A 25,298-nucleotide genomic window follows, 5' to 3' on the forward strand; every position below is an offset into this window, starting at 1 on the left:
CAACCATGAGATCATGACCTCAGCCAAAATTGCACACTCAACTAACTGAGCCACCCAGGCACCCCAAGGATCTACCTCTTTCAAGCCTCACCATACTCATAAAAATATGAATTTATTCTCCTAGTTTTGAACTATCTCTTCATTCCTAATTGCAGTATTAATTTCAGTCATATTGTTAATGTAAAAGCAAAAAATGATATCAATGGCACATCACAACTATCCTAGTTTCATATAGATTAAAAAGGAACAACAAGATTCACCAGTGTAGTATTAATCATGGTTTAATGTTATGATAATGCAAATTAACAATGTACTGAAATCATCCTCATTTACTAAAAGGAAGCCAATATTTTCTTGTGACTACTTCTTTGGCCCTGGAAAGGTCCTGGAATATGAAAGAACTCTGTAAGATGTCACAAAATTGCTCAGAGATTAGTCCCTATAGTCACTTTCCCCAATGTCCTTCAAAGTCGACCATGAATTTTCTTGTACATAGCCATGTCCCTACATCCTCACCTTACAATGACCACTCTCCATTCTCTGCAAATTCCCAAGTTCAGGCAGACACTTGGCTGGACCTTACTTGCCAATCAGGGGCCTATTGCCATGCCTCTAATATATAACATTTAATCTTTTTTAGGCCATGAGCCCTGATATTTATTTATTTATTTTTTAATTTTTTTTTAACGTTTGTTTATTTTTGAGACAGAGAGAGACAGAGCATGAACAGGGGAGGAGCAGAGACAGAAGGAGACACAGAATCTGAAACAGGCTCCAGGCTCTAAGCTGTCCGCACAGAGCCCAACACAGGGCTTGAACTTGGGAACAGTGAGATCATGACCTAGGTCGAAGTCGGACACTTAACCCACTGAGCCACTTGGGCACCCCACCCTGATTTTAGCCACATGCCCAGGCTTTTGCATCAGGAGAAGGTGCCAAATAGGTCAAGGATCAATTGCTTGTTCCTAGGCCCTATCAGGGCCTCTCAGTACCACCCATGAACTCATCCAATACCCCTGCATAAGCAAGGGGGAGAAAGACCACATTGTATCTGTGGTCAGAGATATATGAGTGCAGTATGAATTCATGTTTATTTTAATATATATTCAGATGCCCAGATGCACAAATAGATATGCTTATATACAAAGATTAGCATATGTATGTATATATAAATAAATATGCGTATATAAATATGTGTTTGTATTATTTATTAAATTAGTTTGTTTGTTTGTTTACTGGCTCTGTCTCCTAAACAGACCTAGAGGCATTGACACCCTGATAACAATGAGCACACCTAGTGCCCAGATCTTGGTTTCTAAACACCATTATCTAATAAAAGAAATCAGAACTCTTTTGGAAAAGGGCTGTATACAGGGCAAGGGCAGTTAAAACACAAGATGATCCCATGTATATTAAAAAGACACATGAATCGGGGCGCCTGGGTGGCTCAGCCGGTTAAGCGTCCGACTTCAGCCAGGTCATGATCTCGCGGTCCGTGAGTTCAAGCCCCGCGTCGGGCTCTGGGCTGATGGCTCAGAGCCTGGAGCCTGTTTCCAATTCTGTGTCTCCCTCTCTCTCTCTGCCCCTCCCCCGTTCATGCTCTGTCTCTCTCTGTCCCAAAAATAAATAAACATTGAAAAAAAAATTAAAAAAAAAAAAAAAGACACATGAATCAATATGAAAAAACTCCCAATAGCCATGGCTGGAACAATTTTCCAAGCAAAATGTGTAACAACTGAAACAATTAAAATACGGGACAATTTTCCTAACAAATACATAATATTAAATTATAACTCAAAGAATAAATATCCATCATTCTGTGCCAATAAAAACAAAATATTAAATAAATGAGGAGAAGGGACAAGTCTTCCTTACAGAAGAATTGCAAGGGAGCCTGGTGGCTCAGTCAGTTAAGCGTCCAACTTTAGCTCAGGTCATGATCTCACAGTTCATGGGTTCGAGCCCCATGTCAGTCTCTGTGCTGACAGCTCAGAGCCTGGAGCCTGCTTCAGATTCTGTGTCTCCCTCTCTCTCTGCCCCTCCCCTGCTCATGCTCTGTCTCTCTGTGTCTCCCAAAAATAAATAAAAGTTAAAAAAAAAATTCAATAGCATGTGTAGATATGTGCCTTCTAGGAGGTGGGAAATTCATTTCCTTTCTCTGAAGTATGGAGAGGACTTACCATGTCCCAGAGAATAGAATACGGAAAGGAGAAAATAGTGATTTTCTAGTAGAAAAACACTGAAGAAGCCATCTTAACCAAGTGATCAAGGCTAATATCAGCAGATATCATTTATAGCAATATCATATACAATGAAAAACATACTCCACCTCTGAGTACATTTTAAAAAACACCTTTTCTCTTTTCAAAGTGCAATTTACTTAGATATGTCGCATAATGCATTGTATTTAAATTACAATTCCTTTGTAAACCTCTGTTATACTAAATTTGTATGACTGAATCTATAACCACTAACTTTTTTTTTATTTATTTTTTAATATAATTTGTTGTCAAGTTGGCTAACATACTGTGTATACAGTGTGCTCTTGGTTTTGTATAACCACTAACTTTAAAATAATGCAACAAAATGAAATGCTGACAATTCAGTTTTGTCCTCTTTTTCTGTTGGACTTTCTCATCTATCTAGGACCCACTAACACAATGCAGACAATTTCAAAATGTGACTACTGGCATATAAGCTCTTACCTTCCAGTCTTTCGAGATGTTTCCTGAAAATGTGACTCAAATTGAATACTTCCCTTGGAGATAACCAATTCATATTGTTAATGACAGAAGATGGAGGTATCCTGGCCTTCATGATGCTTAGCACATATATGTTGAAAAATAGCATACTTAGTAATTTCCAGATCTTGTTATAAGCATGTTTACAACATCTCTCTCTCACATACTCTGAATTCAGTTTTTGGCTTTTCAAGCTGAGGGGAGTTTAGGAGTCTCTACAGTATTTGGTTGAGACCATCATTGCTTGTCAGGGAAGTGAGCTGGCAAACAAATGATGAGGATAGACCATTTGTGCTAATTTAAGTGATCTGTGTGTGATTTAACTCGTGCTCTTGATGCCAAATTTTTGTGCAAACGTAATTATCCCTTGGTTCCATATTTAGGTTTTAGGAATGCCTAATATTAAAGTTGAAAAGTTTTAGTGGATTTTCTCCTCAAGTTCAGCAATTTGCCTTTACAAAAATTACTTAATGATTTTGACCTCAAATTTTTCGCCCAAGAGAAAACAGACAATAACAAGATAATATCCCTAAACCTATGAATTCATGTATAATGCGACACCAAATGATGCTAAAGCCAGCACCAGATATTGAGGCTAGTTTGAAGGATGTTGAATGGTGACATTCTAGGGCTCTGTTGCTGATTAGTGAGATGCTCTCCTTTAAAGATCATTACAGGTGGCTCAGTTGCTTAAGCCTCCAACTCTTGGGTTTGGCTCAGGTCACGATCACACAGTTCACTGACAGCACGGAGGCTGCTTAGGATTCTCTCTCTCTCTCTCTCTCTCTCTCTCTCTCTCTCTCTTCCCTTCCCCTACTTGCACCCTCTCTCTCTCAAAATAAATAAACTTAAAAAAATAAAGATCTTACAAATAAAATAATCATCCATTAAGGAAATGATTAAATAGGGCCTGAAGGAACCCACAGAGCCTGTTGTGGGTTGAGGCATACAAACCAGTACATTAGGTTATAAGTGACAGAAAACTAGCTCAAAGTCACTTCAGCATAAGAGGGGGATCTATGAGCTCTCCTAATTAGGAAATAAAGAACTGCCCCTGGCTTCAGGCCTAGCTTGGACTCAATACCTGTAGGACTTTTAGTCCGTCTCTCCACCTCATGAATCTGCTAGACTCTTCTGGCATCCTTCCTCAGATAGGTTCTCAGCTGCCAACTCAGAAACCCCACAGAAAATAACCAACTTTTTCTCTTCTCGGGCATAAAAATCCAAGAACTCTCACTGGGCCATGTACCCTTCATTCCCCAATAAGTGTGGTCTGAGCTGGGGTACTCTGATTGGACTGGGTTGACCCAAGCCTTCTACTCTGTGTCCAGGGAAAGATGGTCATGACCAAAAGAGCCATGTGGGTGAGGGAGAAGTTCCTGATAGAGAAAGATGAGCAACCCTTTCTTAACTCCCTTTTATTTATTTTTTTTTAATTTTTTTTAACGTTTATTTATTTTTGAGACAGAGCATGAATGGGGGGAGGGTCAGAGAGAGAGGGAGACACAGAATCTGAAACAGGCTCCAGGCTCTGAGCTGTCAGCACAGAGCCCGACACGGGGCTCAAACTCATGGAGCACGAGATCATGACCTGAGCTGAAGTCGGACGCTTAACCGACTGAGCCACCCAGGCGCCCCCCTTAACTCCCTTTTAAATGAGTGCCTTAGAGTTGGTTTCTCTTACTTTCAACCCAGAATCCCAACTACTGTAGCGAGTTGTAGGAGATGGAACAATGAGTAGGGAAACTGTTTTCTAGGCACAGGACTGTGACACTGCACACCACATGTCTCACAACAGCCCTGGGGTGCTGATGCAGAGCTGCTGCTCAGAGCTCTTGAGCGTCAAGCTATACCACCAGAGAAACACAGCAAGTTGAAGAATGGAGTGATGTTTTGCCTGAAGGAAAAGAAGACAGACTTGAACTGATCCCTGCCAACAGCTGGGATGTGTAATTTAAACATTCCACTGCCCTAAAGGGAGTCGTGTAACCTGGAGCCAGCGGGACAGTCCTGGTTTAAAATATTCTGCTCACATCAGCCTAGATATTGTCACAATGCCCCCTGAAGAGCTAATTAATGGTCATACTTACCCAGGGTAACACAACTAAAACTGGTTCCCAGATCCTGTAATGAGAAGATTCCAACACATGGGTTGCAGGGGCAAGAGAACAAGAACTTCTTTTGAATCCATAAAGCCCTAACAATGCTACCACCATAGTATTCATTGCATATGGTGTGAACAGATGCAAAGATGCGGTCCCGAGCATTTTTCTAACTGTAGGGCCTTGAAACACATTACTTGAATTCTCTGGGCATCTGTATACTTTGTAAAAAATGTTTAATAGTCATCGCTTTGTGGGGTTAATGTGAAGATTCAATCTGCCTACTATGTGAAGTGGTTGGTACAGTGCCTAGCACATAGTAAGTGCTAAACAAACATCGGCTCTTATTATTATTACAAAAAGTATAGGGCAGCCTCCACCAACCTAATTTAAGAGGCAGATGAACTCTTAGTTTCATCCAAATATGTTATCTACACCACTCTGGCCATTACAGATTCATCACTTGGGATTAACAAATAATCTCTATGGCAATGCCGAAAACTCTAGTAGGAAACATGAGATACTACATTCAAGACTTTCATAAATAGTTCTCAATGTAGTTATTGCCTCCTTATGGGTTTTAATGAAGAGAAGGGTGACATGAACCACAAGAATCTTCAGATAGGTACAGATTGGGATCGGTGACACTGGAGTGTTATCAGTGACACTGGTGGGCTGCAATGGGCTGAGAAGAAAATGTTTTGATGGAGAATTTTCTGATATCACAATGATCTTTAATTCTCATTATTCACCAGGCAGATTAGCTGGTCTCAAACACAAACACAAAAACAAAAACAAACAAAAGAGAAAACAAACACACAAAAAACCCCTATCTCAAAGCTCCATAATGTTTGGAGCAGGAGTCTACATATCCAAAACATGTATTTTTCTGCCATCTGCTGGTCATTTTTGAGAAGGACAACAATATTTATGTGAGCAAAGATGGGGTCTTTAGTGCCTCTCTTCTTTCTTGCCCCGCCTGGGGACTTGCCCACAGATCTCACTGGAACAGTGGGTTGTAGAATTTAGTTTGTGAAATAGGTGATGGGACTTTGGAGATTCATTATGGTGGTATATGGAGACACTGATGGACTTGTATGGGGTCAGTGATTAGTGTCTGTGGGTTCAGTAGCAAATGTCCGTGGGGTAAGTGAATGTGGCTGAGAGCTGAGTGATTGAAATGGTACCAGAAATGGATTTTTTTTTCTGGACTTAGCAATGGAGTCTCTAGAAATAATGTCTAGAATAGGATATTGAAATATCTGAGATGTGGAATCTATTTTGTCTATGGTACACAGTCTGTAGGATAAATGATGTTTAGACAGAGGTGTCTATGATGTGGGCTCTAGAGGCCCAAGAATGTGGAAACTTATGTTAGTTGAATGATTAAGAAATGTTTCAAAATTTAATATATATTAGGTAAGTTTATCTAGCCCGTGTGAGTTTCTTGGCTGTGTAAAATATCCTACTTCTTAGGAGATGCATGTATTCAGGGGTGAAACATACTGATTTCTGTGATTTACCTTCAGTGTGGTTTAGCAATAAAATGTGCATGTAATTTTCCAAATGGTTAAAAACTATCAACAAATTAGAAGTTCTAAAGTATATGTGAACTGTAAACATTCTCAAAAGACACAAAATTAACTTGAATGAAAGGAAAGATCCATTGTGTCTGGGGTTCTCTAACATCAGACGCCTCATTCCATCCAAAGTAAAACAAAGCATACAAAAAAGAAATAGACCCAGAGAAGCCTGGGGTCAAAGTCCAGCTGACATATCCTGAAACTTCCCTACGTAATTTGCTCAACCAAGAATCGTTAGGTGAGGAAAGGGAGAATATTCTAGTTCCCGTAACACAAAAGTTTTAAACTTTTATGATAACACAAAGGAGACTATCTTTAGGACTCCAAGATACAGAAGGCACAAAATGTGGAGGCCATTACCAATCTGACTACTTTAAAATAAAACATGTTCCCCAAAATAAAACCAAATACCATAAACACTGTAAGATGAAAACACTGGAAGATGCAGACCCAGGGTAGAATTGTAGAGAATTTACAGAATAAGCGAGGTCTGAAAAATCAGTGTTTTGGAGAATTGATTGAATTTCTCCTTTTAGCATAATTTGTCATCTCCAAACTTGTTCAGAGTCCTTCCACAAAAGTGTATCCTCTATTTTTTGTTCTATTCGATTTTTTATCATAGAATAAACTTAGATTTGCATACAAGGTTCTAAGATGGTACGTAGAATTTTTTTCATACCCTTCACCTAGTTCTTGCCCTAATGAGAACATCTTACATCACCAGGGGACGCCGGTCAGAACTAAAAAATCAACATGGACACAATGCTATTAACTCAATGGCAGACTCTATTCAGATTCCATCAGTTTCTCCACAAATGTGGTTTTTCCATCCAAGAATCTAATCCAGAATATCACAGCCCTCAGTCACTGTATCTCCTCAGTCTCTGATCTGTGACAGTTTCTTGATCCTTCTTTGTTTTCCGTTAACTTAGAAAACTTAAAAGAGTGTTGCTCACCTATTTTGTACAATGTCCCCCAATTTTTTTTTGGTCTCCTGTATTCTTATTATTAGACTGAAATTATGGTTTTTGTGGAGAAAATTACCACAAAGAAGAATCGCCCTTCTCATCTAATTGTATCAGGGGTACATTATATACACATGATACTGGCGATGTTAACCTTTATCACTTGGTTGAAGTGGCGACTTACCAGGTCTCTCCACTGTAAAGCCACTTTTTATGTTCCCCTTCCATACCTTTTCATTTAGAAGTGAGTCACTAAGTCCAGCCCACATTCCAGGGCAGGGAGAGTAATTGGAATTAATTCAAATTGCTCTGTAAGGGAGATCTGCTCCCCTTTCCCACCCCCATCTATTTATTTAGTTAGTTATTTGACATTATTATGGACTCATGGAGATTTATTTTGTTTTGGGGGTTAAAATCCAGTCCTCATATTATTTATGTATTTGCTCAAATTGTTCTAGCTTTGCCTATGGGGAGCAATTTCAGGTTGACTTCTGTACCCGTTTGCAAAGCCCATATTTTTAAAATCAGAGTATGGTATTTAAAAACCAATATCTAGAGGAGTAATGTCATCAGAATGGCAGAGTAGGCAGCTGCAAGCTCTCATCTCCCCCCGAGACACATCAAAAAACAAGCAGAAAATGTCAGAACCAACTTTATCAGAACTTTGCAAAACAATCAACAACTGACAGCAGCCAAGCAAATGCTGAATCAAGAAAACAATAAGACTTCAACAGAGTAGAAAAGTTCTGTGGTGATTTTATTGGCCTTTATTCCCCCCATTCCCAGCTATAAGGTGGTTTTAAAGCAATAGCAACCTGCATTTCCAAGAGGCACCCTGCTCCCTGAATCAGGAAGGAACAGGATAGACCTTAGTGGCAAATTAGTGTGTGTGTGTGTGTGTGTGTGTGTGTGTGTGTGTGTGCGCGCGCGCGCTCAAACCTGTCTGGTGGTTTATCTGAAGGACTGATGGAGGTTGTTCGTCTCTGTTTCATCTAACTTGGAAGTCAGCACAAGGGAGTAGGTCCGAAAAGTAGTAAGAGTGGCTCAAAACACTACCAGGCCTGCTAACATCCCTCAGGTGCCAGAAACCTACCTGGTCTTACACAGTTTACCCCCTCGAATGTGCCTACTTCTGCTGTCTGCCATAGCAATTCTGGCTGTTCTCCACCAAGGGCTTTCATCATTCCCCACTTCTAGAAACCATCCTAGAAACATGTTCCCACCATCTAATTCAGTTCCTGCCATCTGGGCAAATTGCCCCAGCTTTAGCCATTGTGATGTCCTTCAGATTGACTCCCGTGTCCTTTTGGTATATCTGTAACTTTTATTTACTTATTTAAAAACTGTACATCCTTCCAGGGCATGGTTACTGGTGGGGGTGAGGGGTGGAAAAGAAAGGGGGTTCGCTGAAGGGGACAAACTTTAAGTGAGATGAATAAGTTCACAGAATCCAGTGTACAACATGGTGATGTTAAGTCCTGTCTCCAAATTTAATCTTCAATACCATTTGGCCACCAATCACAGATTCTTGTCCCATGTCCACCTCCAGGCTCTTGCGAGTACATGACAGCTAGATTCCACTATTCTATTGAAATATTGCCCCTGTTTTGCTAGCAGGCTCAATATGTCCCTGGCTAGGATATATTATGACTTTCTCTGTTATTGACTTCATGGGGAGCACTCGCAAGGCTTTGTGTTAGGAAAGAATTTGGTAGGATGTGATAAGAGTGCATGACCTTAGAGAAACAGTTGATTCCAGAGCTGAAGAAATGAAAATGCACAGTGGCCCTGGGACATCATCTCATGCCATAAATCAAAGATTTTTTTTTCTAGCTTCATTAAGGTACAGTTGATTTTAACACTATGTATATTTAAGGTATATAATGTAATAATTTGATATATGGTATACATTGTGAAATGATGACCAGAGTCAAGCTAAATTAACAAATCTGTCACTTAGTGACTTTGTGTGCATGTGTGTGTGAGTGTGTGTGTGGTGAGAACACCTAATATCTACTCTTTCAGCAAATTTCAAGTATACAATACAGTATTATTAACCAAAGTTCATCATGTTGTACACTAGATCTGAAGGACATCACAATGGCTAAAGCTGGGGCAATTTGCCCAAAATATATGTTGGTCGTATAGGCTTACACCCCAAAAGAATAAAGTAAGTATCTTTTACCAGATGGTGGTAAATAAAATATTGAATAAAGAAATCAGTGAAGAAAAGGGGCAAATTGTGGAAACCCCTGCAAAACTTCACTTCCCTCCTCTTTGGGTGCAGGCTGGATTCAGTGACTCACTCACTTCCAAATAACATACGAAAAGGTAAAAGTAGTGACTTTAGAGTGGAGAAACCTGGAAGACACCTTCTTAACCAGGGGATCAAGGTGAATATAACCAGGGATAACTCGTAGTGGTATCACTTGATATGATGCAGTGAGAGGGCAATCCATTTCTGTGATATATTCATCTAAAAAACCTATAATCCAAATCTAACCAAGAGAAAACATCATACAAACCAACAGTGAGAGACATTTTACAAAATACCTGACTTGTATTCTTCAAAATTATCAAGATCATGAAAAACTAGGAAAGAGTGAAAACTGTCACATATTTTAAAAAGCTAAAGAAGGCAAATAGAGACTCCTGGATCTGATCAGGGAAGTGAAAAAGGCTATGGGTGGCAAGACTGTGTACATGGGAATAAGGTTAGGTTAGCTCATAGTATTGTACCAATGTTAATTTCATTGTTTTGACAGGTGCACCAAGGTTATGTAAGATGTTAACCCTGAAGAAACTGAATGAAAGGTATACAGGAACCCTCCATACTTAACTTCCAGCTTTTCTGTAAGTCTAAAATTATTCCAAGTTAAAAGTTCATTTATTTATTTTTTCAAAAGATTTTATTTTTAAGTAATCTCCACACCCAACGCAGAGCTCAAACTTACAACCCCAAGATCAAGAGGCATATTCTCCACCAACTGAACCATCCAGGTACCCCTAAAAGTTTATTTAAAAATTCATACTTTTGGGGCGCCTGGGTGGCGCAGTCGGTTAAGCGTCTGACTTCAGCCAGGTCACGATCTCGCGGTCCGGGAGTTCGAGCCCTGCGTCGGCTCTGGGCTGATGGCTCAGAGCCTGGAGCCTGTTTCCGATTCTGTGTCTCCCTCTCTCTCTGCCCCTCCCCCGTTCATGCTCTGTCTCTCTCTGTCCCAAAACTAAATAAACGTTGAAAAAAAAATTAAAAAAAAAATTCATACTTTAAAAAACAAAATTGTAGGGGCGGCTGGATGGCTCACTCGGTTGAGCATCTGACTCTTGATTTCCGCTCAGGTCATGATCCCAGGGTCTTGGGATCCAGCCCCACATCGGGCTCCATGCTAAGCGTGAAGCCTGCTTCAGATTCTCTCCCTCTCCTCTCTCTCTCTCTAAAATTAAAAAAAAATTAATAAACAAATAGAATCAAAAGTCTCTAAAAGAATAAACAAAATAAAACAAAGGAGCTCACGGGCAGGTGGAGTTAGTGACCAATGTAAAGGAAACTAAGAAGAATTATTCCAGTTGCCCCGTGAACCCATCATTAGCCTGTATTTTACTCATGGTTATGCCCCAAAAGATGAAAATGAACTACAGTTGACTGTACATCCTCCCAGGAGCTTGAAGGCCCTGCCGAAACTTTGTGGTGCATCTCAGCTGAGACTGCCAAAGGGGAGACGCTGTAGAACAGTGACCTAGACTAGGTGCATCTAGTCCACAGATTCCAGGGGCAGATATGTTTGTGTCTAAGCTGTTATGGATTTGTTGACCTTCTTAAGTGCACACATGAATACATTTCCTCAAATTTGAGGAGCTTTCAGCCATTAAATTTTTCTGCCTATTTCTTTGTTCTCTTTCTAGAACTAACGTTATGTGTTTAATGCAATATATTTAATGGCTCCCCAAGGGTATCTTAAGATTTGTTCATTGTACTTCATTCTTTTATTTTTCTGTCCATCAAATGGATACTCTTAATTGATCTGTCTTCAGTTTTATAGATTCCTCCTACTTCTAGCTGAAACCTGTCATGGAAACTCTCTTATCCATATGAGTTATTATACTTTTAAAACTCCTGATATTCTCATTGGTTTGTATTCATAACCTCAACTCATGTATTCATATTATCTATTTTATGAGTCATGTAATTATCTTTACCTATGCTTTCTTTTCATTTTAATCTCATATTTATAATACCTGTTTTGAAGTCCTTTTCTGCTCAGTCCAACATCTCAGCCCCCTCAGTATGCCTGCTGACAGATTTTTTTTTCCTGTGTAAAAGGCATACTTTCCTATTTCATTGCATGTATTACTGAAAAATCGGCAATTTAGATAGTACATTGTACCAACTTTGGATTCTGTTCCCACCTTGTGAGTGGTTGTGGTGGCTGGATTTTTATTTGTTTGCTTAGTGACTTGCCTGGACAAAAAGTCTGTTTCCCCCTCGGTGTGTGTGTGACTGTTGTCATCTTGTTTCCTAGAGCTTGGCGTTCCATCCCTACACCCTTGTTACTTCCCCTCAATAACAAGATGGCACTTTACCCTATTCCAGCTAGAGAGTATAAGCACTGTTTATGGAAACCATGGAGCCAGAGAAAGGGATTCACTAAATTTGCATATGATGTCCTGGCAAACTCCTAAGAGATGCATGTATGAAAATGACCAGAGCCAACACAGCAAAATGTTTGAGAAATCGACTACTGTATAGAATACCAAACAGGTTTCACAATCGGCCTCTGGGTAGCACACAAGTGAAAGAAGTCAGAATCACATGGCAAAGGCTTTGAAAGCTAAGTTCATAGCTGAACTACAGCCCATGGCAGTAGGCCAGAGTGTGTGTTCCCAAACCAAATGGGTGGGCCACTTACTAAAAGGGAAGATTTTAAAAGGAACCATGTCAAATAATAGTCAAAATATTCCCAATATAGTCTAAAATAGCATAGTTGCAGGGCATCCGGTGGCTCAGTCGGTTAAGCATCCGACTCCTGATTTCAGCTCAGGTCATGATCTCACGGTTTGTGAGTTCGAGCCCTCTGTGCTGATAGCACGGAGCTTGCTTGGGACTGTGTCTCCTTCTCTCTCTGCCCCTCGCCCACTTGCTCTCCATCTCTCTCTCTCAAAATAAGTAAAAATAAACTTAAATAAATAAATAAATAAATAAATAAATAAATAACATAGCTGCCTCCTCTTTTGTAGATCTGTGGTTTGCCTTGTTAGAGCTTCCAACTAAAAATCCTCTCCCTAGTAATTCTGTGGCTTGCCTTCAGTTTTAATTTCTTATGATTCAGAAGCACTCATGGGAAAAGAAGTCAGAGCCTGAGGGTGACCTAAGTGCATGCAGGTATCCACAGAAAAGAACACACTGTGGTCCACAAATAGTCTATTCCAGAGGCTCAGGGGACCCTGGGGCAGGTATAGAATGGGGCATGGTTGACCAGTCCTGGGAGTGCAGTGTCCTGGGTGCCTCATGAAGAATGATGTGCAGAGAGGGTGACCTCTTAGCCTGGGAAGATGAATGGTCCGCTTTGGAGGAACACATGCCAAGGGTTAGGGGTAGGAGTCTGGAGAGTGATCAACTCACCCTAGATGAAGAATTTCTTCCGAGGTGTCCACTTCTGAATGTAAACACTGTTGTCCTTAGAAGTCAGATAAATGAACTCAAATACCCCTTCAGTAGCCTTGATCACCTGTAAAAAGATAGGAGTGTGGCATGGGATTGAGGACTATGGGAGTGTTTGGGTCAATTCAAGCTGCCATAATAAAATATCATAGACTGGGGCACTTAAACAACAGACCCAGTCTATTTCTCACAGTTCTGCAGGCTGGAAAGTCCAAAATCAAAGTGGCCACAGCCTTGGTATCTGGTGAGAATCCACTTCCTGGTGTGCAGACCACTGCCTTCTGGCCATATCCTCAGGTGGTAGAAAGACAAAGAAAGTAACTTCTCAGGTCTCTTCTCATAAGGCCATTAATCCCATCATGAGGACCCCCTCTCACAACCTTCTAATGGCCCAATGGCCCTATATCCAAATAGCATCACATTAGGGGTTAGGGCTTCAACATATGAATTATGGAGGGCATGATTCAATTCATAGAAGGTAGGCAGAATAATGGCTCCCCCAAAGATGTACTTGTGAAGAACTTGTGAATGTGGTACCTTACATAGCAAAAGGAATTTTGCTGATTTGGTTAAATGTAAGGACACTGAGTTGGGGAGAGTGTTCTGGATTATCTGGGTGTGCCCAACTTAGTTGTATGAATCTTAAAAAGTAAAGAACCTTTCCTGGTTCTCAGAAAAGTAAATACAACCCTAGAAGAATCATTATAGAGACGCAGCATAACTCCCAGGTCCTAGACTGAGCCAATCGTATGCAACATGAATGGCCTCACCCCCATCCTAAGAATGTTCAAGACCTGTCAGGCCCTCACTGGAAGGTCACACACAAGTCAGTGGTCAATGCTTATGGCTCTCATCCCAAACTACAAGATTGGCCATGCCCAAGACATTACCAAAGCCGGTCCATGCTTCCTCAGGGAATGAACAGAGAATCTGGCTTCCTCTTACCCATGGCTTCAAGACCTCAACCGGTTCATCTGGTCTGCACTACAGTTTGTCGACCTTCCAAAAAGTCTTATGTGTCCTTGAGCATTGGAGATCCTGTATGCAAGAGTCACAGGAGAGCACATGTCAAGCAAGGAAATGTCCCTATCGAGTCAAAGACTTAATGAGTGGGCAATTACAGGTCAGAAAGCAATCAGCATACCTTCATAAATGCTGGATACACATTAATCTGTAGCCAGATCTTCAGCTTTTCCTCAGTCCTGGGAAGACCCAGAGATGAACAGGCATTTGGCCAGAGGACATAGGAAGGCCAGGCACCAATGCCCCTGTTGCCCTCCAGGGTCCTTCACTTGGATTGTGACCCCAGGCTGTAACCATTCCCCATGACCTCCTCTGCACACAGCAGGAGATCATGCATATCAGAGACAAATCTATTTGATTAGGTGCACCCTTTGTCCTCTCAAAGTCCCCAGGGGATTTTGGAGGAGGTAAGTTTGATTGTCTGGGCCTGGACCAGTTCATCTAGTCTGCCATAACTCCTGAGCACCCACAATAGGTGCTTCCTGCCTCAAGCAGTGTAGTTCCCCAAAAGCCCCCTGAAAACAGGATACCAGGAAGAAGGATACTGGGCCATTAATCTTCAGGGGAAAATAAAATTCTAGACAGGGGGATGTCACGGACAACATAGGAAGCTTTCCCTGTGCATCATGCCCTTTCCACAAGCCTGTCCACTACCCCTTGAACTATTGCCCTGTTCCTGCCTTGGACTGGGAGCCAGGCTTACAAGCTCATCAGAGAAAAAGGGTCAAGCTGCCAGTGGCATCCATGAAGCATGGACCTACTCCTTAAACTAAACTCACATCTACAGTCCATCTCCTGTGTTTGACCAAGACCTTGTGGGGATCAGGGGCCAGACCTATCACTCAACCCTCCAGACAGGCTGTGTTCTCCCTGTCTCTCTACCCCAGATGACTCATGCCTTCCACAGACTTTAAGGGAGATTCACGAGATATAAGAACTTTTCTTAACCTAGAGCACGCTGGACCTGGCACTTGTCTACCTCCAGGTTTTATACTTTTGGTGGCGTAAAGACACAGGCTGTACTCGACATGGAGAAAAACCAGGGTCAAGAGTGTGACTTGCAGATGAAAGAGAACATAAAGTAGTGAAATCAAATGGAATGAAGAAACACAGAGGAGGTTTGTCAACTTTTTACTTATTATGTTAATGCATAAACTTAACAACAAAATGCATGAACACTGTGTGCGTACAGCTTTGTGAGTTAACAAAATCTACACACCTGTTTCACTAAGACGCAAGTCAAGAAGCAGAAAAAAAAACAAGTGCCCAAGCACTGATCCAAAATCATGCACTTGGTGAGTTTTGAGGGTTTGGAGGGAACTGACGGTAAGAAAGAATGGAGTGTTTGGCATGACTGGTGTGCCTGGGAATCTTACAGCATTGGGGAGCCTGGATGGCCTGGGCAGTTTGTTGAGCCTACAGAGTAAGACAGCTCATCAGTTGGGTGAGGTGAGTGAAATGCAGGAGGTTCTTGTTTATGTGATTCTAGTCACAGTGACCAAGTAGGAAGGGCAGGCCGGAGCTGGTCAAGGTCAAGTGAATGAACTCAATGTTTTCAGGCAAATATGCCCCATGGGACAGGACAGGAATTCAGGAAAGCAGCAACTCACATTAGTTTTACAATCTGTCTACAGAGTTCAATGTCTAGCAGTGTCAGGTCCCCTCTGCTCTCCGTTACTGGAGTCCACCCCGATTAGACAAGAGAAGTGAATGGGGGCATGTGAGAAAAAGAAATGGGGCTGTGGTGAAGCCACAGAGGAGAGAGATGGGGTAGTGAGGTAGAACGGAACAAGGAGAGAAGGAGTGGAGGACAGAGGTACAGAGAATAGTGATAGGATCAGAAAGCAGAGTGAGAGGCCAGGAAACAAGGTGAAGGAGCTCGCAACAGTGACATTCGCTGCAGGTGCAGCCCTGGGGACTGCTCATGAGATAGTTTAATCCTACCTTTAGGAAGCTTTGGTTTTGCTCAGAAAAGGACCTCCCCCTCCCCAGAACCCCATATGACAAATATTAAAGTTCAGTTCTCTGTTACACAGGCAACTTTGAGGGAAAGCATGATACAACATTAGAGCCTACACAGTGTGTCCAGATACCTCCATGAAAGGACATTCCATGGTTCACAGGGATCCATCCCAGAGGCTCAGAACACCCAAGGGTAATGAATCCACAAGCCCAGTGTTCTGGGGGCAGCTCAGAAGGCAGGACGCCTGATGTGAGGGATTCCGTGTTACCAGACACACGGATGGGAAGCAACCACAGGGATTTGTGAAGGACAAAGCAATTGGCATGAGCCAACTATCCCACACGAGGATGGCTCTGCTGGGGAATCCAGCCTCATTGGTGCCCCCACACAGACTCACTGACCTGTGTGTGTTCGTGGAAGTGCGTATCGTCAGCTGACCTTGCCAACACCACCACCGCCATGACATCAGTACAGTAAGGATGAAACTCAGACACTAGAGGCTTGTAACAAGTTTCTATGAGGAACATTGTCAAAGAGAAAGGAGCTAGACCTCAGACTACCCTAGGGTTGAATCCAGGAAATGTTCGTCCTGATTGTGAATCCACAGGGCAGAACATTCATCACTTCTGTCCCTCACAGCTTTCTATTTAAAATAGGAATAATTTTGACTTCCAAGATGGTTATGAGCAATTACATAATTATTAAATTATTAAAACATATAGAGGGCATGGAGCAGTGCCCAGCACATAATGCATGTGGCTCTAGTGTTATTTTTGTTCATGTACTTATGCTAATTACTATGATTCTTATATGTGAGGAACAAAATGGCAGCAGTTGTTGACATTACATTATAAAAAAGGTTACATTTCATTCACATCTCTCAAAAACATGTAGAGTATGGATTATCTAAACCTGTTTATAGGAGCATCTTCATGTTTGCAGAAGAACTAATAGCAATAAAAAAAAGAACTAATAGCAATTATATAGGAAAGGTAATTACAATGTCAATGAAAGCATCACATTTATGCTTATTTCAACTGGTGATGGTAGAGCACAAGACTATCGTGGTACCAACTATTGCTGTAAAGATAGCATGACGCAAATAAACAGTGAAGGATGGCATCACCACTTTGGTGAGGAAACAAGGTGCTGCCCTAACAATGACATCTCTGTCACACAGGTGTCACACAGGCCCATGCCCTGGCAGGTGATCTGTGGAGGTCACACGCAGGGCAAAGCCAATGTCCCAATCCAGCCCTCCTGTCAGGGCTGGGCAGATGCTCAGTGGATGGTCTGCCCCAGCCTGTCCCCTACCCAGTGCACATCCAGGAATAGTCATGAGATCGCACTTGGGTCAGTGATTGTGTCTCTTCACCCCACCTCTCCCCAACCCCAGGATGGCACATGGTAGCCTCACCCTTGATCAGACCATGCCCTCTTGTGGGTGAGGAATCTAGATTTAGCCTTAAAATGTTCTATTCGAGGGGGACTCTGCCTTCTTCTGAGCCATCTACCCTGTACCAGCAGCCTCCACGTCTCATCACTACACAGGAGATCAGTCTCCTCACTTCTCTCCTGCAAAAGGAAATCACAGGCATGTCAGGGAAAAACTACCATATACCTGACACACATTTGGCCTGGCCCCACCCCTCAGTCCATGTCCACTTAGACACACTTAGTGTCTGTTAAGTGACAGACTCTTATTATCAGCTCAGGTCATGATCTCACGATTTCGTGAATTTGAACCCCATGTTGACCTCTGCACTGGCAGCATGGAGCCTGCTTGGGATTCTCTCTCTCTCTCTCTCTCTCTCTCTCTCTCTCTCTCTTTCTGCCCTTCTCCCACTCACGATGCCTCAGTCTCTCCCAAAATAAATAAATAAACTTAAAAAAAAGAGCACAGATGTTTTTCCTAAAATTTTTCCTGTTTAATTTTATTTATATTCTTAGCCTGATTTATAGGAAAATTAGATGCAAAATGAAGATAACTGAATCCTCTATGAGCATTTGATGTGCATGACGGCCATTTTCAGTTCTTGTGTCCTCATCTGCCTTACGTGTCCCTGCTGACATCACCACTACCCGAGTATCAATATAATATTGACAGAACATGGAAGTATATTCAAGATCCCTCAAAAATTTTCCTTTAATCACTCTGTGGAAACAATGTTGAAATGAATAAAACTAGCCTCAAACTACCTTAATCAAATCCAAGACATGTTTCTTCCAGGTTATGACGTCTTGGAACAGGACACTTATCTCTGATCCTGAAAATATAGAGTTAAAATTAAAACATGGAAAGCACATGGAGAAGAAGTATGTGGCACACATTAATGACTCAATATATGTTGCTGGTTTTGTTTTTGTAAATCTTCAAAATAATTACGTATTAGCTCCTCTAACCACTGTGACAAGGCACCACAGCCTTTGCAGTTTAGCACAACACAAATGGGGGCGCCTGGGTGGCTTAGTAGGTTGAGTGTCCGACTCTTGATTTTGGCTCAGGTCATGATCCCAGGGTTGTGGGACTGAGCCCCACGTCAAGCTCTGCGCTGAGCGCGGAACCTACTTACGATTCTCAATCTCTCTCCCTCTGCCCCTCTCCCCTGCTCTCTTTACCTAAAATAAAAAATAAAATAAAACAACACGAATGTATTATCTTATAGTTTTGTAGGTCAGAAGTCCAAAACAGGTCTAAGCAGGCTAACGCCAAGGTATTAACGGGGTTGCTTTCCCTCTGGAGATCCTAGGGAAGAATCTGTTTCCTTGTTTTTTGAGGATTCTGTAGGACACTGTCATTTCTTGGCTTTTGGACCTCTTCATCTTCAAAGCAAGGAACATAGCATCTCTCTGATGTCCTTCTTTCATTGTTAAATCTCATTTTGAGTACAGCCAGGATAGGTTCTATTTTTAGGACTCGTATTTTAAGATTGGACCAATCTGTGTAGTCCAGGAAACCTCTTCCTTCTATAGATCCTCAAACTTAATCACATGTGCAAAGTCCCTTCTGCCACATAAGATGACACTGACTGGATTCAGGAGAAAAAGTAGAAGTTGTTAGGGGTTATTGTTCTTCTTACTTTCATCACGCTGTATTAGGAATAAAATTGCAGCAGTAATTAACATTGCTTTACAAATGAAATTCTGGCTCATTAAAAAAGAAAAGTATGAATGGTCCAAAGTATGAATGGTCTAACCCTGCTTTGCTAGAAAATCTTTATTTTAAAGCACTATGAATTTAAATTATATAAATAAAAAAGAATGAGGTGGGAAGAGCAATTGAATAAAGGTATAGATAGAATCTGTCAACATGATGAGATTTTGACATTCCTTGTAATTTATTGCTATTTGAACTTCCTTGAGTTTATTGATGCATCATCCAGAGAAAGAACTGTGTACACATCAACTTATTGCAACAAACCACCTCTCATTCACTGCAGCACCCAGACCAAGAGAAAGTCATGAAGGTACTTGAAATGCTTCAGTGACGCATGGGCTGCAGGAAGGACTAAGCACTCCTTGGGAACGTCATGGTCTTAGACCTTCGGATGTGCACGAGATGGCATGATGTGAGAGAACAGGAAGATGTGTTCAGCCTTGACACCAGGAGGTGCAAGTGCTGGCCTCTTCCAGGTGTAGGGGGCACAGCAAGCCATCAGGAAGGATGGGGTGCACAGCGCCATTACATTACGATGTGAAGCGAAGTCATATAAGAGCCATAACAATATGGGGAGTGAAGGAACCTCAGCAAAGTTAACCCCCAACCCTCTTTCCCTGAGTCCTACTCCTTTCGGAATAGAGAAATGGGGTGAGTCAAGTGCACAGTGGCTGGGCCAACAGCCAACAGAGAAGGAGCATTGTTCAGGTTAAGGGAGTAAGAAACATGGAGAGGAAACAGACAATAAGGAAGTAAAAACCAGCACTGGGGCCTGGCGACAGAAACTGTGGAGAGGTTACTCAAACTAGGGTTACGTCCTTCGCCACCTTCTTGCACAACCTTCTGTCTGGTCTTTGTTGACCTCTCTGCGAGAAATCATATCATACCAGGTCGGGTGTAATTTATTACCACCCAAATCACCATGCAGGAACAGATGCTACAGCATACAGCAAAAGGGGTCAGTGCAGTGTGTCCAGATGTCCACTGACAGGCACACACTGCTTGGAGGTCGTAGGTGGTCAGTCCCAGAGGCTCAGACGTCCTGATGCAGGTACCAGAGGAGCCCAGGGCTGCCAGAGCTGTGAATACAGCTACCAGGGGGTGATTCAGTGGGTGAAATGCCTGCAGCGACGGGCACTGTGGTGACTTGATGCCTGCATGGGACCCAGGATGCAGGGGTCTGTTCTGTGAGATAATATGACAAGAAACCTGGCAGGGGTCAGCACACCCCCAGAGAGGAAATCTCTGTAGGAAAGCCAAACTCATTGATCTTATAATACAGAATCACTGACTTAGCTAATTTGAAGAGATCGTTTGTCCCTCGGCCCTTTTGATCATCTATGAGGAGAAAGCGTGTGGGGGAACAGAAAAGAAACTAAAGAACTTTAGTGGAGCAGGCAAAAGAGCCCTGATACTTCACCAGGACTGGTAGGATGCTTGAGCCCCTCCTGTGTCCCTCAGCCACAGCGGTTGAGGGGGTGTGGGGGACTTAAGGATGGGAAAGTGTCCTTGGGGTTCTATTCCTCTTGTCAAACACCTGCAGCTGCGTTTTTCACCCATTCTCTGACATCAGTATTTATCTGTATACTGACACCAGCAGAGTATCACTGTAACATGGCCAAACATGGAATCAAGAGACTTGCAACAACTTTCTGTTTAATCACCCAGGGTAGAACAATGTAGACATGAATGGAGCCAGGCGTGAAACTATCCTACGACCAAACCTAGGCTATGTTCCTTCCTAGGTGTCTTTCCTCAGGACAGGACATTCATCCCCTCTGTCGCTCAGATTCTTTAATGCGATAGGAGAATAACTTTGTCATCCAACATCACCGGGAATACAGTGTTAAGTAACTTAAAGCACACAGAACACACAGGGCTGTTCTGGGTACATGTTCATCCCTCCGTGCCTGTTGCTATTATGATGATTGTTACGAATTGCTTCATATTATTATGTGCTAGTTTACTCTTGCTACGTATACAACATAATACCACAACCTTAGCCACACAGATAACACGGATTTAATATCGTACATTTCTGTATGTCAGAGCCTCAACCAGGCTCAAATCAACATATGAGTAATGCTGCCTTCTCTTCTGGAGGCTCTTCTGGAGTATCTGTGCTTTGTGACATTTCAGAGGCTGACAGCGTTCCTTGGCTCTTGGCCTCCTGTGTTCATCTTCAAAGCCAACCGTGTAGAATCTCTTTGACTCATTCCATTTCCATAACTATTTAGGATTCAATTTGGGAAATGTTCTCCACTTTTAAGGACTCATATCATTACACTGAGCCACTGGATAACCCAGGGTAAATCTCAATTCAAATACCTTCACCTAATCATGACCGCAAAGCTCCATTTACCATGTTAGGCCATATATTCACAGGTTCAAGGGATTGAGATGTGGGAATTTTAGAGAGCCATTATTTTGAATGCTCAATGTTACTAATACTAATATTTATTAGGAATAAAATTGCAGTGATAAATAGTAAGCCTTTACAAATGAGGTTCTACCCCCATTTAAGCTGAAAGAAGGAAAGAAAGAAAGAAAGAAAGAAAGAAAGAAAGAAAGAAAGAAAGAAGAAAAAAGGAAGGAAGGAAGGAAGGAAAAAGAAAACGAAGAAAGGAGGAAAGGAAGAAAGGAAGGAAGAAGGAAAGAAGAAAGGCAGGAAGAACTGGGGTGCTTTCTGGAGGAGGAGAGCCTATGAACCCAACCAGGCCTTCCCCTCAAGGCTGGGCAGACACTCAGTGGATGGTCTTCCCCAGGCTCTCAGTGCACCTCCACAAATAGTCATGAGATCGCACACAAGTCAGTAATTGTGTCTGTTCACCCCACCTCACCCCAGCCCCGGGATGGCCATACAGCAGGCTCACCCTGGGTCAGGCCATGCTCTATTGTGGAAAAGGAGTCTGGATTTAGTCTTTAAAGGGGGACCTCTTCTGCTTCCTTCTGAGCCATCTGCCCTACACTAGCAGTCTTGTATTCCTTGTTTCAAAACAGGAGATCAACCTCCCCAACCCACGACTAGGGCCAGACAGGGGAATGTCACAGGCATGTTGGGAAAAAATCACCACAATTCTGGTACCAACACTTGGCCTGCCCATGCCCTTCGGGCATATGTATCCTCTGTGGAGACAGAGTCCTCGACCTTGGACTGGGCCCACCACAAGTCCAGAGTCCTCTTCTTGGAGCCACAGGGATTTTGACATTTGTAACCAAAACTACTATAACATTATATGCTAACTATACTTCAGTCAAGAAAAAAGAGAGAGAGAGAGAAAGAGAGAAAACATTAAGCAGTGTTCATGCCTTTCCTGTTGTGGTCTTAGCTCGGAGTTGTCTGTATCTCACACTCTCTTTAGGTCCACAGTCTTATTGCCCCTAGTGGGGAGAGATGGTGTGATTTCAAGCAAAAAGGGACAGACACAGGGATATGGTTCTTAGATGAAGGAGAGACTGAAGGAGGTTACAAAAAGGAATTGAGTGAAGTTACAGAGGGTGTTTCTGGACAGGTGAGGGCTTTTTTTTTTTTTAATCCAGGATCTTGGTAAAGTTTAATGATATACAAACTATATTAAGAAATGTGTTTGTGCGACAGGGGTACATCTGTGTGAGTTTTTTTGTTAAGTTTATATTCATTCCTATAGGACATGGTACCATCAACGGGTAGCATCTTGCTACCAGAGCAAGAGAAAGTCCATGGAGAACACCTCAAAAACAACAGTACTTGATGGTGCTAGGAAGGTGGCATGGTTTGGAAAGGATGTTGACATCCGTAGTCTGGTAGAATTGTGGGAACTAGCATGTTTGCTGGGGAGGGTTGCTTGTTTGGAGAGATTGGTGGCTCTGAGTAATTTGTCAGTTCATATTTTGGGAAAGTTTGGATATGTTGATTTAAGGAAGGCAGGAAATTGAAAGTGACTGTGGGTTTGAGGATTTTGATGGACTTGGAGATTTGGCATTGGGGACATGTGGAATTAGGGGGATGGGACAAGTATCTGGAGACTTTTGAATAAATTTGCCATTTGGGGCTTGCAAAATTTGGTGGATTGGTTCAGGGCTTGATAAACTTGAAGTTATGAGATTGGTGGTTTGGGGGAGGTAAGTGGACATGGGGATTTGAGCTTCATGGAAAATTTGGGACTTGAGGAGCTTGAAAAATTTGGAAATATTGAGGACTTGAGGGAGGACAAAGGTTTGGAGAGTTTGATGGGTTTGAGCACGTGGGTATATTCCAGCAGTATGGTGTGTTTAGGAAGTTTGCAGGGTTGGGGAGGCTGAGTGGCATAAGGATATTGGTGGGTTTGGGGCAGTTGATGGGCATGGGGCACTGTTGAGCTTGAGGAGGTTGATGAGCATGAAACATCGGTGAATTTGGGGAATCTGAGGTTTTGGTGTGTTTGGTTTTAGAGGCTAGAGTTTTTGGAAGATTGCTGATTTGTGGAAGGTTGCAGCTTTAGGGATGTGGGTAGATTCATGGATGGTGGGTTGTGTGGCATGATTAGGTGCTTTGGACATTTTCTTGGCTTGGAAGAGTGAGAGTTCTGGGAACACTGGTGGGTGTGGTGAAGATGGGGTTTGGGAGAGGTTAACAGATTTGGGGAGGAATAGTGTTTGGGGAGGTTTTTGAAATTGGCAACATTGAATGTTTTGTGGAGGTTGATGACTTAAGGTGTGCTTAAGGGCTTGGTTAAATGAGATTTGAGTATTTCAGAAATGTGAAGAAATTGGTTGCCTTGTGCAGGATGGTAGGCTTGGGAATGGGGTTAGACCTCTGTTGGGTCAAAGACAGTGGAGTGCAGAAGGCTATGAATTTGTGATTCCATTTACATCGATTAGTTCCATAGGGTAGGCTAATCTTGTTCAAGTTTTGCACTTGATGGATGCAGGACAGGGGGTGTTCAATTCAAAACTATGTATCTAGGAAAGCATCCAACCCTTTCCCCATGGAAGAGTGTGGTAAATGTAGCTAAGATCATCATACCTCTGTTCCTTATTTCTATTCCCAACCCAGTTTGGAGAAGATAATAAGATCAGGGGAATCAAAGACAAGAAGAGTGGCAAGATAGAGAAAGAAGAGGCAAAGCACTGGGGGCAGGGAGAAAGGGCTGAAGAGACAGAGCAGAGAACAGCAAGACATGGCAGGGAACAAAAAGTAGGAGCAGGGAGCAGTGGTACAAATCAGAGAAGAGAGCATGGAACAAGGTGAGGGCACAAGACAAGAGAGAAGCTGGGAACAGAAGAGGGACAGGAAATAGGGAAATGAAAATCACAAATGTTCCTGCACTGCAGATACAGCTGAAGGAGCCAATCACAGCACAGATACACTACAAGTTGCCTTGTTTTTGCACATAGTTATGTTCTTCTTCCACTCCAATTTCCACTGTATATATTCAAATTCAATTTCCCAGCACTCAGGAAGTCTAGAATCGTGGGAGAGTTATCACAATGTATCCAGAGAGGTACAGGTAGGTTCCTGGTGTGGTTTATGCATTGTCGGTTCCAGAGGCTCAAGACAACCTGAGACAAGTTTAGAAGTAGGAATGGTTGTACAGCCCTGGGAACAATGTGCTAGTGACCTCATGGAAAAAAAAAAAAAATCCTTAGAAAGGCACTCTTTCCAGGACTTGTGGGTAGAGCCCAGTACGGAAATGTTTGTGCAGAGGATGAGAGGGCACCTTGAGATTGAGTTTAAGATTGATCAACTCACCCGAAATGCAGAATTTCTCACTGGGGATGCACACTTTGGATGTAAGCACAATTATTCATTCTCCTTAGCAGCCATATAAATAAACTCAAATACCCTTCGGTTGCCTTAATCCTCTGCAATGAATTGAAAAGTTTTTGTGTGAGCCCAGGATACTTACTATGGTCTCCAAGATTCACTGGACTCCAGAACTTACCCCATCTACTCTTGCCGGAGCTGTTTTTTAATGCCTTGTATTTTGGAGGGAATCTGGGTGTGGGAAGAGTTGATTTGTTTACCTGGGGATGTTGATTCAGCCAACATGACAAGGAGCTTGGAATTAAGCACACCACGCAGAGACAAAGGAAGTCGCAATTCAGGGAACCCCTGTCGGGAAGGCAGGGAAGAGTTTACTCTTC

The 25,298-nt window shown here is 42.3% G+C and overlaps 1 long non-coding RNA gene across 1 annotated transcript in view; it reads right to left on the minus strand.

The window, feature by feature from the left end:
• Positions 1–25,298, minus strand: part of LOC121009823 (uncharacterized) — a 31,722-nt gene that overhangs the window by 5,458 nt on the left and 966 nt on the right. Inside the window, exons 2-4 of the long non-coding RNA XR_005780844.1 lie at positions 25,179–25,266; positions 13,242–13,342; positions 13,012–13,117 (exon numbers count right to left, since the gene is read on the minus strand). This is a non-coding gene — a long non-coding RNA (uncharacterized LOC121009823). The remainder of the gene's footprint in view (positions 1–13,011; positions 13,118–13,241; positions 13,343–25,178; positions 25,267–25,298) is intronic.

This window comes from Herpailurus yagouaroundi, unplaced genomic scaffold (genome assembly GCF_014898765.1).
Source record: "Herpailurus yagouaroundi ecotype Mexico unplaced genomic scaffold, PumYag 190, whole genome shotgun sequence".
Taxonomy (NCBI): Eukaryota; Metazoa; Chordata; class Mammalia; order Carnivora; family Felidae; genus Herpailurus; species Herpailurus yagouaroundi.